Source organism: Piliocolobus tephrosceles, chromosome 10, assembly GCF_002776525.5.
Source record: "Piliocolobus tephrosceles isolate RC106 chromosome 10, ASM277652v3, whole genome shotgun sequence".
Lineage (NCBI taxonomy): Eukaryota > Metazoa > Chordata > Mammalia > Primates > Cercopithecidae > Piliocolobus > Piliocolobus tephrosceles.
In genome coordinates, this window is record NC_045443.1 from 2564683 (window position 1) to 2577265 (window position 12583).

The 12583-nt window shown below is 44.5% G+C and overlaps 1 protein-coding gene and 1 long non-coding RNA gene across 2 annotated transcripts in view; one reads left to right on the forward strand and one right to left on the reverse strand.

The window, feature by feature from the left end:
• CACNA1C (calcium voltage-gated channel subunit alpha1 C) overlaps window positions 1-12583 on the forward strand; it is a 640117-nt gene that overhangs the window by 157919 nt on the left and 469615 nt on the right. The gene's annotated exons all lie outside the window — the stretch shown is intronic.
• On the reverse strand, window positions 82-3636 carry LOC111520288. Its single transcript, XR_002724624.2, has 4 exons — window positions 3520-3636; window positions 2061-2281; window positions 1154-1234; window positions 82-394 (listed from the first exon to the last, which is right to left on the reverse strand). It is a non-coding gene; the product is annotated as an uncharacterized LOC111520288 (long non-coding RNA).

Consider the following 12583-nt stretch of genomic DNA (forward strand, 5'->3'; position numbering starts at 1 on the left):
ACACTAGGTGTGAAGGGGTGCTGATATTTGGTGTGAAGAGGTGCTGATACTAGGTGTGAAGGGGTGCTGATGTTAGGTTGGGTTCTCCTAGATCAGTCTGATGTAGGAGAGGCATCTTCAGCTGGAGCTTTGGGATCTGGAGTTACTGACCAGTCTGGACTCACCATTGTTTGTGGTGTCTCTTGTCTTTTTTTTTACTTGTTTCCGGAAGGCAGCTGATGGTAAGTTTTACATTAGATTTAGCTTGAGTATTATACTTGGTTAGCGCAATACGAAAATTATTTCCTTTTTCCTGTGCATTCATCTGTTCAACACATATTTATCGAGGATGAACTATATGTGAGGCACTTTGACAGGCACTAATGATGCTGTGCTGAGTGAGAGTTTACATTCTCTGTGCATATGAGGGCAAGAAGAGAGGAGAGACAAAATGTAGGTGTAAGCAAACAAACAAGAGAGCTTCATATTATGGTAGGTGCTATGAAAAAGAAATTAAAGAGAAACAAGCAGAGTTTTGTGGTAACTCTGCTATGGGCAGGGGTTACTTTAAGCTGGTGGTCAGGGAGGTCACCTCTGGGACCTGGAAGACAAGAAGGAGCTAGGCTTGCAAAGAAAGAGAGAAAGAGCCTTCGGGGGGAGGGCATTGCAAGTACAAAGGCCCAGAGGCAGGACAACTTTGGCATGCATCAAAAACAGAAGAGCAAGGCTGGCACACAGTGAATGACCAGGAGGGTGCAGGTGAGCTGGTCAAAGAGTTGGTGGCGGGGGGAGGGGGAGCGCTAGATCATGACTGGTAGGGAGGTTGACGTGTCTTTTTTATTTTTAGGATATCATCATTCTGCCTGTGGATTAGAAAAAGGAGTTGGGAGGGAATGAGAAACTGGTTGGGAGGCCAGTTGGGTAAGAGAATAGAGGCTGGCACCAGGTGCCAGCAGTGGAGGTGAGATGAATGGGCAGAATTTGGCCAGTGGAATGAATGCGAATGTTTGGGAGGCAGACTTGCCAGGGCCTGCTGGGCAGTTGGGCAAGGAGGCCCCAAAGGATGCCAGGCAGTTTGTTCAGAATAAACATCAGCAGTGAAAGTCTTGTCAAGAGCGTTGGGAAGTTGGACATTTTCAGATACAGTTGATGGCAGTGCAGAAGTTCCACTCACCTTGGAGGGTCATTTGACAAAATGCTCAAAGGCTTCAAAATGCTCCTTTCTTTTGGTTCAACAAGTCCATAGGAGTTTATCCTACGGAAATAGTCAGAAATACACAAGGATTACCTACAAGTGTGTTCGTTGTAGTCTTATTTGTAATGGGGCTAAACCTGAGATAATTTAATTTCTCTCTATTTTTCAGTCACCAGAGGGCTGGGTAAATAAGTCAGGATGCATCCATGCAATGGAACACCATGTAGCCATTTAAATGATAACCTAGAAGGACAGTTAATGGCACGTAAAGCTGTTCAACTTCACTGCTAAATGAACAAATGTAGACAGTTATCTACAATATGGTCCCAAATTTTATGAGACGTATAAACTATTTGCGTCTCATGTAAGTGTAGACAGGATATACTATACCCTGGAAGGTCTAATAGGTATACATTAGAGTGTTAATGATAAGCCAATTCAGGGAACAAAATTACAAATTATTTTATTTCATTATTTATGATTCTTCTAAATTTTCTACCATAAACATTTGAAATAAAAACTTTTTTTAAAAAAACCCTGGGCCGGGCGTGGTGGCTCAAGCCTGTAATCCCAGCACTTTGGGAGGCTGAGACGGGCGGATCACGAGGTCAGGAGATCGAGACCATCCTGGCTAACACAGTGAAACCCCGTCTCTACTAAAAAATACAAAAAACTAGCCGGGCGAGGTGGTGGGCGCCTGTAGTCCCAGCTACTCGGGAGGCTGAGGCAGGAGAATGGCGTAAACCCGGGAGGCGGAGCTTGCAGTGAGCTGAGATCCGGCCACTGCACTCCAGCCTGGGCGACAGAGCGAGACTCCGTCTCAAAAAAAAAAAAAAAAAAAAAAAAAAAAAAACCCTGTTATTTAAAAAAACTTGTGATGTTTTACCATGTCCAAGTATAAACTGAATAGTGAATAAATCAGTGGGCTGGTGGCCCTTCTTAATACACAGCCGTACATAGGACAACCATTTGTATTCAGAAAGTTTGTATTGAGAAAGTCACTGGATTTGAGTCAGAAAACTTGGAGTTGGAGTCCCAGCTCAGGCTTTCACTGGCTTTGTGATCTTGAACGTGATGCTTAACCTCTGACGTGCAGACCCTTGGCTGCTTCAATTTGCAGTGGGAATGAATGGTGATAATAAGAACAAGAGGCCAGGCGCGGTGGCTCACGCCTGTAATCCCAGCACTTTGGGAGGCCGAGGCGGGCGGATCACAAGGTCAGGAGATCGAGACTATCCTGGCTAACATGGTGAAACCCCGTCTCTACTAAAAATACAAAAAAAATTAGCCGGGCGTGGTGGTGGCGCCTGTAGTCCCAGCTACTCGGGAGGCTGAGGCAGGAGAATGGTGTAAACCCGGGAGGCGGAGCTTGCAGTGAGCCGAGATCGCGCCACTGCACTCCAGCCAGGGGGACAGAGCAAGACTCCGTCTCAAAAAAAATAAATAAATAAAAGAACAAGAATAATGCTTTCATGCAGTTGTGAGGATTCGATGATAGGGAATTAGAAAGTATTTTGTAAGAGGAAAAGTGCAATGTAAATATTAATATTCCAGGGCCCAAGTCTTTGACATGGACATGACTATGGGCACCAATAAATTTTTGGATGGATCATTTATGGTACCCTGTCATGCCCTTTAGTGTGCATCTCATGCAACCAAATGGCCAGCTCACGTCTCATCCCAAGCCCTGAATTAAGCAAGCGATCTGAACATAAGGGACAATGAGTTGTCCTGAGCGGCAGGCAGCTCTCAAATGAGGAGTGCTTTCTCATTCACTGGAAAGCTGTAAGTGAAATGCTGCTTCAGCAACCGTACCCAGAACCCCTTTGATACATGGTTCAGCTGTTCTGTTACATAAACCTATTGGAAATGAACCTGCAAAGGAGTTGAGCAGAGGGAGGTACCCATTGGAGTAAGGATGAAGGAGCGATGCACTACCTCTCCATTTAAAGGAGACATTGCTTTTTAATGGACCGTAAACACTGGGATCTGAAATGTCACAATCTTTACATACTGGAATGGACATGCACATAAATGCTGATGAACAGCTCAGCAGGTACTTCATTTTTAAATCCTTGATTGTTCTAGGACAGGGATATCTTACTTGGCTCTGCAAGACGCAGAGTGTACTGGACAATGTTGTCTGCATCAGGATGTCTTAATGGGGAGTCATACCTCCAAAAGAAACTGTATAGTGAATGGGTCCAAACATAAGGGTTTGAGCCCCTGTTTTCTGCTGGGATTTTGGGATAAAGGGAGATGAAGCAGCCAAGTCTAACCACCTGCTGAGGTTTATTTCTTGGGGACTCCCAGCTCCATTGAGGTGTAGAAAATATAGCACCTACCAGTTACCAACAAGGATATCTGTTCCTGGAGGGAACTGCCTGGTTGGAAAGAATGCTGGTGGTCAGTAGTGCCTTCTGATCCTAAGAAGAGGACCCTAACCTGGCCATTTTGAATAAGGGACCCATAGCTGCTGATTAAGTGTGTCAATAGTGGGTTCATTGTGATGTAACATTCATCGTCCTTCCTGTGGTGGATGACCCTAGAGACCCACCTGCTGATAAGCTAAGCTGCTTGCCCAAGGCCATAAAGCTACAGAGGTATTAATCTAGAGTTTGAACTGGATCTCTCTGACTCTTAAGATTCCTGCTCTGAAGTCCTCCATTCTCCTGCCTCTTACTGAGTTATTTTGCCAGTGCTATTGGATTTGAATTCAATAGTACCCTATGTACATTAGAATGAAAATGTATAAATCTTAGAAAATGAATAAATCATGGTTCCATCGCTCAAGAAACTTATATATACTCTTATTATTTAAGAGTCTGAAGTGCACAGCAAGAGCTCAATAAATCATTATTGAGTAAATGATAATACACAAATATATTCTAGTTTATTTATAGATATCCATAACCCCAATCAGATTATGATGCATCTCATAAAAGGTGCACACACAAAATCCTGTGGGAGTTTAAAGACGGGAGAGAATACCTCTGGAGAAATCAGGAAAATATCAAGTTGGATGTATCATCTGAGATGGGTCTTAAAGACCTGTAGGCACTCTGACAGGTAGAGATTGTGAGGCTTGGTTCCCACCCTGAACCTCCTGCCTGCTGACTGACTCCTGCAGTAGACCCTAAGCGCCCTGGTTTATTTCTGCTTTGTAATTCCACTTCTCAATGACATCAACAACTGGGAGCTGGGAAATGAAGTTTTTATTCTGATAAACCTGACTTGCCACAAGAGGCCTACATGAGAAAGTATGATTTCTGGTCTCCTCTCCACTGTCTCTGATATGCAAATGAGTCACACATCTATATCTTCATTCTAGAACTCTCTTTTGAACTGCTAATGCCCCTGGCTGAGCCTCTAATCCTGGTTATCCAGCATTCTTCTAGATTTAAGGTTGAAACAGAATGCATGACCTTCCCAGATTCCCTTGTACATGAGCTCCCAACCTCCCAACCCCTGTTCTGTTCCACCCCTTGTGGTAGTGGCCAGGGTGGTCAGCTGCATTGCACGTTAGTAGTAAGGGAAGACTGTGGTGATGGGTCCAGAGTTGTGTGTTATCAGATGACTTTGGAGGTCAGGCTGTTGTTTTGGCTCACTTCGGGGTTTTGGGGAGTGGCATACTTTGCCATCAATTTCCTGATGAAGAAAAGGCAACTTGGCATTCTTCGTAGAAGCAAACAGGCCAGTGTTGGAGATAATGACCTTATGAAGCACCGTGGGTCCCAGAGGTGGGAAGCCTCATGTAACTACTACTATGCCATGGCCATCATGGTCTGGAGGAGATGATAACATAGGATTATGCTTGCAAAATGGTTTTCTGATGTTTGGTCGAAAGAGACAGTTATGTACCTTAGCCAACTGTTAGGGCTGTTTTTCTTCTAGCACAATTTATAAAGTGCTTTCTGTCACACCCAAATTTTGCAGGACTGGAGAACTCAGATATTTAAGGTTGTGGCTTTTTAGAATGGATGAATAAACATTAGCACTCCAAACTGAAGAGTGTGAAGACTTGTCAAGGCTCCATTTCTGATTTGCTTTCTGATCTCATGCAAGTCACTTCACCTCTCTGCTTTTTGTTTTTCCATCTGTGAGACATTGCTCACTTTGTCAGGATATCTTCAATGTGAATAAGATAATGTGTGGAACCCTTTCAGCTGCTGCATCATTAAAAAGCATTTATTCAGCACTTATGTAGCACTGCACAAAGAGAATTATAAAGACTAGATCCCTGCCTTGCCTGCTAGGTTATATTCTAATATCTTCTTAAAAAGGCAGAAACTAGGCAACTAAAGAGAGCAATAATTCACATGTTACCTTTTAGGCTACACAAATAACAGTAGCATAAATAATTAGCAAGCACCAATATGGAAAGAAATCAGTTACCAAAAATACATGGATAAAATTATCAGAAATTTCTCACCTTTCTGGAGCCAAGTCATGCAAGAACCTGGTTTCATGTACATGAAATTGCCAGACACTGCCCCCTGGAACCTGAGCAAGAAGAAGATCCCAGTTTTACTTGGGATTCTGGTATTTGGGTTTCTGTCACTGTCCCTTCTCCCTTCAAAGTCAACTAATACTCAGACATTAAGGCTTAAGGCCCTGTTAAGGAGAAAGGTCTGTGCTTTAGAGAGGATGTGTAGAGTGGTAGGCAACCATCATGCCTCTTCTGAATATTGTGGTCATTGCATTGTGGGCCTTCACTGAATTATGAACTACCACGAGAATGAGATCCAAACCAAGCTGGATGGAAACCAGATGGATGAGGCCCTAGAGATTGAGGACGCCATACACATGTAATCACTGAGCTGCCTGAACCATCTTGAGAAACTTCTACAAGTCTGTCTACATCTGACTTCCCCATCAGTTACACACTTTGAAAGGAAAGCTCTAGGGAGAAGAGTACCATTTGCTTCCCCAGTGCTAGGAGAGGAAGGTGATGAGACCGAGATTACTAACTAAATTATTTCCTGCGACTTCTTAGAAAAGCTGAACTCCCAAGGTATGCTGCTTGGAGATGTGGGGGCATGCACATACGTGCACGCACACACACACATACACACATACATGGAGTTTTCTTCATATAGGGGTAGTAAAACCTCTCAGGAAATTAATTAAATTAGCTATTATTTGTGTTTCTCTTATAGTTTACAGCATCCTTTCGCTGATTTGATCTCATTTGACATAAAAAGACTAGCTGTCAATGTAGGTGAGACTAATATGAATCATCCCCATTGTACATAAAAGGAAACCGAGACTCAGAGGTTCGGTAACTTGGCCAAAGTCACACAACCAGTATGAATCTGGCGGAGACCAGATTTAGATATTCACCCTAATACCCTGACTTTCTCTCTGGAAGACGGTCAGCATTCTAAAGCCAATGTATTTAAATACCATCTGTCTATCACAAATTTTGCATACAAAGATTTCAAGCCCCATCTAGATACCTAGATTTCCTCTCCATATGTCATGTTTTTAAATTACTATTTTGTGTCACCATAGTGCACAGTATGCTTAAGACCCGGCTTGCTGCTGTTAATAATTACATAGTGTCATCGTTTCCTCCACGGAGACTCACAATGGAAGCTAGCAAGCCAGGAACTTGTCCTTCACTGCACTTGGGTCTTAAACAACTACTAAATACATGGAGTTTGACTCCCATCTCCCTCCAGTTGTCAAGCTGTCTCCCTATTGGTTTTCAGCAAGGATTTCAAGTATTCTTTCGGCAGGAGAAGAGCTCTTGAAAAATGGCCCATCGCGGTGCAAATTCTTTTCTAATGAATGCGCTGGGCAGGCAATAAATCTGAAAGGGCCGCATCTGAATCCCAGTCCAGGTGGAAGATGCCAAACTGGCCTAAGGCTTTAAAATATGCCTGTCCTTAGCCCACCTGCAGATATTGCTGCCATTACTGCTGATGCCACGACCTGTGTGGGGGGAGGCGATCCTCACCAAGAGCTCCCCCCACAACTGCTGGGTGGTGGGGGGAGTGCTGCATGCTTTCTCAGTTCCCTGCCCTCCCCTTTTTAGCTATTCCCCTCCTCTTTGAAATCATCCCCTCCTGACTTTGGCCCACGATCTCCTTCTAGCTGCTCTCCTTCCTCTAACCAGGACCAGCTTTCTGGAAAAATAGTTCTTGCACTCCAGTGTCAATTTTCCCTAAGAACATGAACATTTCAAGCTTTGAGTGCTTGATTTGGGGATTTATCCAGTCACAGGGGTTTCCAAGACAGACACTGCATTCCGCTGATTCGGAATCATAGTGACTCTGTGATCAGAGGGACCTGAGTTAGAATCTCTACACCACCTTTGACTGACTTTTGGCAAGTTACCTAACCTTTCTGAGTCTGCAAAACGAAGACAATGCTATTGTCCTGTTAGAAGGATTAAATGATATCACATAAAGTGCCTGGATGTGCTCAGCCTATGACGAATCATTATATTTCAGTTCCATTTTTCTGTTTCTCTCCTGAAGAACTCACAAAGCCTCTTTATCTGTTCAAGGTCACTGGACGACTTGCTAAGAACTAGGCAGAAGCCAAAGGTCATTCTCCCATAAGTTATCACGCCTACTTGACAATACACACCTGATGTCAATTTGTTTTTGGTTTGACCTATTACATTTGACTGATTCTACTGTTCCTGACATTTTTCCCCCTACACTTTCATTTCTCTGAAACTAAAGTGCAATCTAAACGAACAGGTTACACTTTAGTTGGTACCATTTTTTCTTTCTCATTGATACATAAAATAATGGGCACGTCTTACAACTTACGACTTTGATTTGATGGACATATGATAATTATTTTTAAACACCTGAGTTTAAATTCCCTGAACTCAAGTAACAAACAACTGCCCTGACCTGGTGATTCTTGATGCAGTCTCTTCCCAGGTGCCTTGTGCTGGAGCGTCTGCAAGATGTCCTTATGTGGTGGGCTGCCATCTGGATAAAGGGGCAGCAGGAAGAAGAGTTTCCGGGCTGCTGGGACACATCTGAATATTTAAATGCCACCTTAATGACCCTTAGGTTGCCAATGACCCTTAGGGTTGCATTCTTACATCAGAGTTCAGGTGGCTTGTGCAACCCCGCCCCTGTGTTTGGCCCCAAGATGCCTTCCCACATCTCCCAATATTACAGGACAGGAACTCTGTCATGTAATATTCAAAGTGGGCTTTTCAGCCAAGATTTATTGAGTGCTTACTCTGCATTAGGCCTTGTTAAGCACTTGACATATGTATGCTGTTTTAATTAATATGATTGCTCCATAAAGTAGGTACTTCCTTATCTTACACATGAGGAAACCCAGGCTTAGGAATTAAGTTACTTGCCCAGGTCTTGAACTCAGATCTGTCTGGCTCCAAATGTCCTGATCTGAATCTCTCTGGCCTTCTGCTTCTCTCCCAGCCTGAGTTGGCAACTCTGCCTTACCTAGTGGCAATGACAAAACAGCATGGGAGTTAAGTCTGAGTTTTCGTTCTCCTAAGAATCTGGTTGACAAGGTATGTGCTAAAAAGGTAGGGGTAGATTATAGAGTTTGTAGAAAGGGGGGGATGGAGAGGAGGAAAACCCACTACAGATTTTGAGCCTGTCTGAGTGAATTTTCAGCTCCTCTTCTCCAGGTACACTCATTCCATCGGTTCATCTCTGGCATTGTGCCAGCATGGTCTCAGGGCCAGGGGTGGCTGTGGCCACCTGGCATGAACAGTGCCCCACTTTTCCCGTTTGTGATTTTTTTCTGTCTTCTGCCTTGAATCAGATATGCCCCAGGTCCAGGGAAAGAGGAGTGTGTGCTTGATGTTCTGTCAAGACAGGTAGAGGGAAAAATTAACATCTCTAACAGTGAGTGACTGAGATTGAATATTTTCCAGGAGGTAGAATATTATGTGTGTGTGTGCACATCTCCTGGAAAAACAGGAGGAGACGCTCCTGTGGCCTCAAGAGAGCTCAGTTTGGTAGTGAAGACAGCAGATGTATGGGCCCATTACTGTTAGGGAGGGAAGTTCTTAGGGGTGTGAGGACCAAGAGAACCGTTGTTTGGTGGAAAGTGCACAGGATTTGGAGTTCTGAAGGGCACGTTGAGCGTTTTCTTTTCCTTGTTCCTTAAACTCCAAGCTTTAGTCTCAATTTTATAATGTGGGTAGTCCATTTTTCTCACGGCCTCATTGAAAGACTTAATGAGACACTCAGAGTGCCAGGCTTGATACAGGCCTGGGATGTATAAATTGATACAGGCCTCCTCCAGGGCCTGGGATGTATTAATTGCTGGTGCTCCCTCAGTGGCAGCCTTGATATGTACATTTAGGAATATACACATATGCGTTTGTATATGTGTGTATGGGTTTTAAAAGTCCGTCCTTCATCAAATATTTATCACGTATCTGTTCTAAGTGCGAGGGAGTTAGCGATAAATAAAACAGGCCTCAGTCCCTGCCCGCAGTGAGCTTACATTCTAGTACAGAGAGACAACGAATAAAATAAGTCAGTTAAACACAGTTTGTTGGATGGCAATAGGGGCTGTGGAGAAAGGTAAAGCAGAGTAATGGGGTGTGAGCGGAGGTTTACGTGTAAAGACGATGAGGGAACGCCTCCGGAAGGGATGCCGGAGCTCGGTCGGTGGGAATGAAGGGGCCAGCAGGGTGGACTGACATTCGGGAGGAAGGCATTCCAGGCAGAGGGAATTGCAGTAGCAGATACTGACAGACCAGCGAGCGGCCTGGCAGGCTCAGGGAAGGGCGAGGGAACGGCACGAGAAGGGTGGGCGCTGGCTGCAGGTGAGGGGTCAGGAGCAGCGGAGCAGGGCCTTACAGGCCATGGTGAGCACGGCAGCTTTTGCCCGGAAGGAGGCCAGAGCCATTGCAGATCTGGAGCGGATGTGACGTGGTCTGACGCGGGCTCCCCAGGTGAGCATGGCTACTGTATGGGAGGTGACAAGGGGGCTGCCCTGTGTGCGCGCCGGCCTGGCTCCGCGGTAGCTCTGAGAACTGCCGGCAGCGATTCCCTCAGGTTACAGGCGGAAGGGGAAGAGGAGGCCTGGAGAGATGTGGTTCTCATGGCGGAACGTCCCTGGCGGACTGTGTTCAGAAGGTCCCGTCCCAGGCAGTGAGGGGCTGCTGCCGAGCTCCACATCCCGGGGGCGGGCCCGGCGCGTCTAGCTCGTGGTCCGAGGCCGGGAAGGGCGCCATGGGTGTGCGTGGGGACAGCCCCGGGCTGCAGCTGAGACGCCAGGGCCTGCTGAGGGCACGCGGGGCCTCTTGCCGCGCACAGTGCCTTGTGAGGAGCAATGGTGGTCCCGGAAGGGAAGGCGGGACCGGAGCCTGAGAGCATAGTCAGCCCTCTGCCAGCGAGGAGCTCTCAGTGCGACCTCTCAGGAAGTCTGAGAACTGAAAAGCTGAGAGTAGAACCTGAGTGTCCGAAAGGCTGAGAGGAGAACAGAAGGGAATGCTGGCTGAGGTGACACAGCACCCATCCCGCCCTGCTGACCGGGCTCTTCCCGCGCCTCATCTCTAATGTGGAAGGACTGGCTGGGCCTTCTGGAGAAAAGAGACTAGAATCTTCCATCTTGGGTTGGGCGGGACTTTATTCCACTGTCAGTCACAAAGCCATAAATGGATTTCTCCAAGACGAGAAAAGGGTAACAACAACTAACCCTTCTCCAGTGCGTATTTTGCACAAGGTGCTGTTCTGAGTGCTTGGTTTGTACTAACTCCTTTCATCTTCAGTATGATCTGGTGAGATGGGTCGTATTACTATTCCCATTTTGCAGAGGAAGAAACCAAAGAAGGACTTGGCCCAAGGACCCACAGCTAACAGGTGTTGAGACATTATCCAAACGCGTGCTTCTGACTTTGTCAATCTCTTAATTTCTTATTTGCCATGTGGACTATTGTGAGGGAGTTTTTGGAAATAATATATACAGATACACACAAAGGTCAGAAAGGGAAAATAAAAACCCGCTTAAGCCCCTTTCTTCCCATATGCATATGGGTACCTACCTGCCAGGCAGCTGGTGACTGGCGATTTTCACTTCTTATTTTATGTTATAATTTATTGATGTATATGTCATCCCGCTTCCTAAGGCTGGAGACTCATGAGACCAGAGTCCATGTACAATCCATTTTTATATTCACCATGGTATCTAAGCCAGTGTCTTTAATATAATAGGTGCTCAGTAAATATTAAATCATTTGTAACGTTAAATGGATGCATGTGGTAACCAGCTCTCACTTAAGCCATTCCGTTCTGAAAACAATGAGAATGAGAACCTTTAAATATGTGAATCATAACACAGTTACAGCTGCATAATGTTTTTATGATTTTCAAAATGCTTCCACACAGTTTATCTTGTTTCATCTTCCTGCTAACCCTTTTGAGAGTGGGAGGCACACATTACTTAATTATAAGAAAATGAGAAAACTGAAGGCAGAGACAACAGATGAGCTACCCAAGATCACAAATAGGTTTTGTTATTGTTTCTGATTTTGTTTTTAAAATCAGAGCAGAGATCAGAACCATCTTCTCCTGATCTTCCTATTTTGCAAGCAGTGCCCAGTACACACCTGTTGGATACGCAGCTTGAACACAGGACCTAATTGTTCACTAGGCATGAACAACAGGGTGTTTTGACTCTTGTAAACTGCCAACAGTCTTGCATAGTGCTAGACTGTGCACTAGCACCATCTAGAATGTGATCCTTTGACCGGTAGACCAGTTATCACTTACCAGTTTTTGGCAAGATCAGGAGCTTGTGACAGAATGTAAATCAGCTGTGTCTATAAACACACTGCTTAGTTTACCTTTTATTTTTATTACTTTTTACATTTTATTTTGAAATAATTTTAGGCTTAAAGTTGAAGAATAGTGCAGAGTTCCCATAAACCCTTTGGAAACTTCCTCTAATGTTAACATCTTGCATGACCATAATATAGTGATTAAAACTGAGAAACTGACATTGGTATAATACTTTTAACAAACTTCAGACTTCATTTTGATCTTACCAGTTTCTCCACTTCAGTCCTTTTTTTTCTGGTGCGGGATCCAATCCAAGATCCCACGTGACATTTAGTCATCATGTCTCCTTTGTTTAATCCAACTGGTGGTAGTTCTCACTCTTTCCTTGTTTTTTTTTTTTTTTTTTGTTTTAATGACTTTGACACTTTTGAAGAATCCAGGTCAATTATCATGTAGAATGTCTCTTAATATGGGTTTGTCTGATGTTTATTCATTATTAGATGGAGGGTATGCGTTTCTTGCATACTGAATGCATACTTCTGAGTATCGCAGAAGTGATGTGCTCTTCATAATGTGTCCTATCGAAGGGTAAAGGATGTTGATGTCTTTCTACTGGTGCTGTTGACCTTTATCACTTGGTGAAGGTGGTGTCTGAGTTTCTTTACTATAA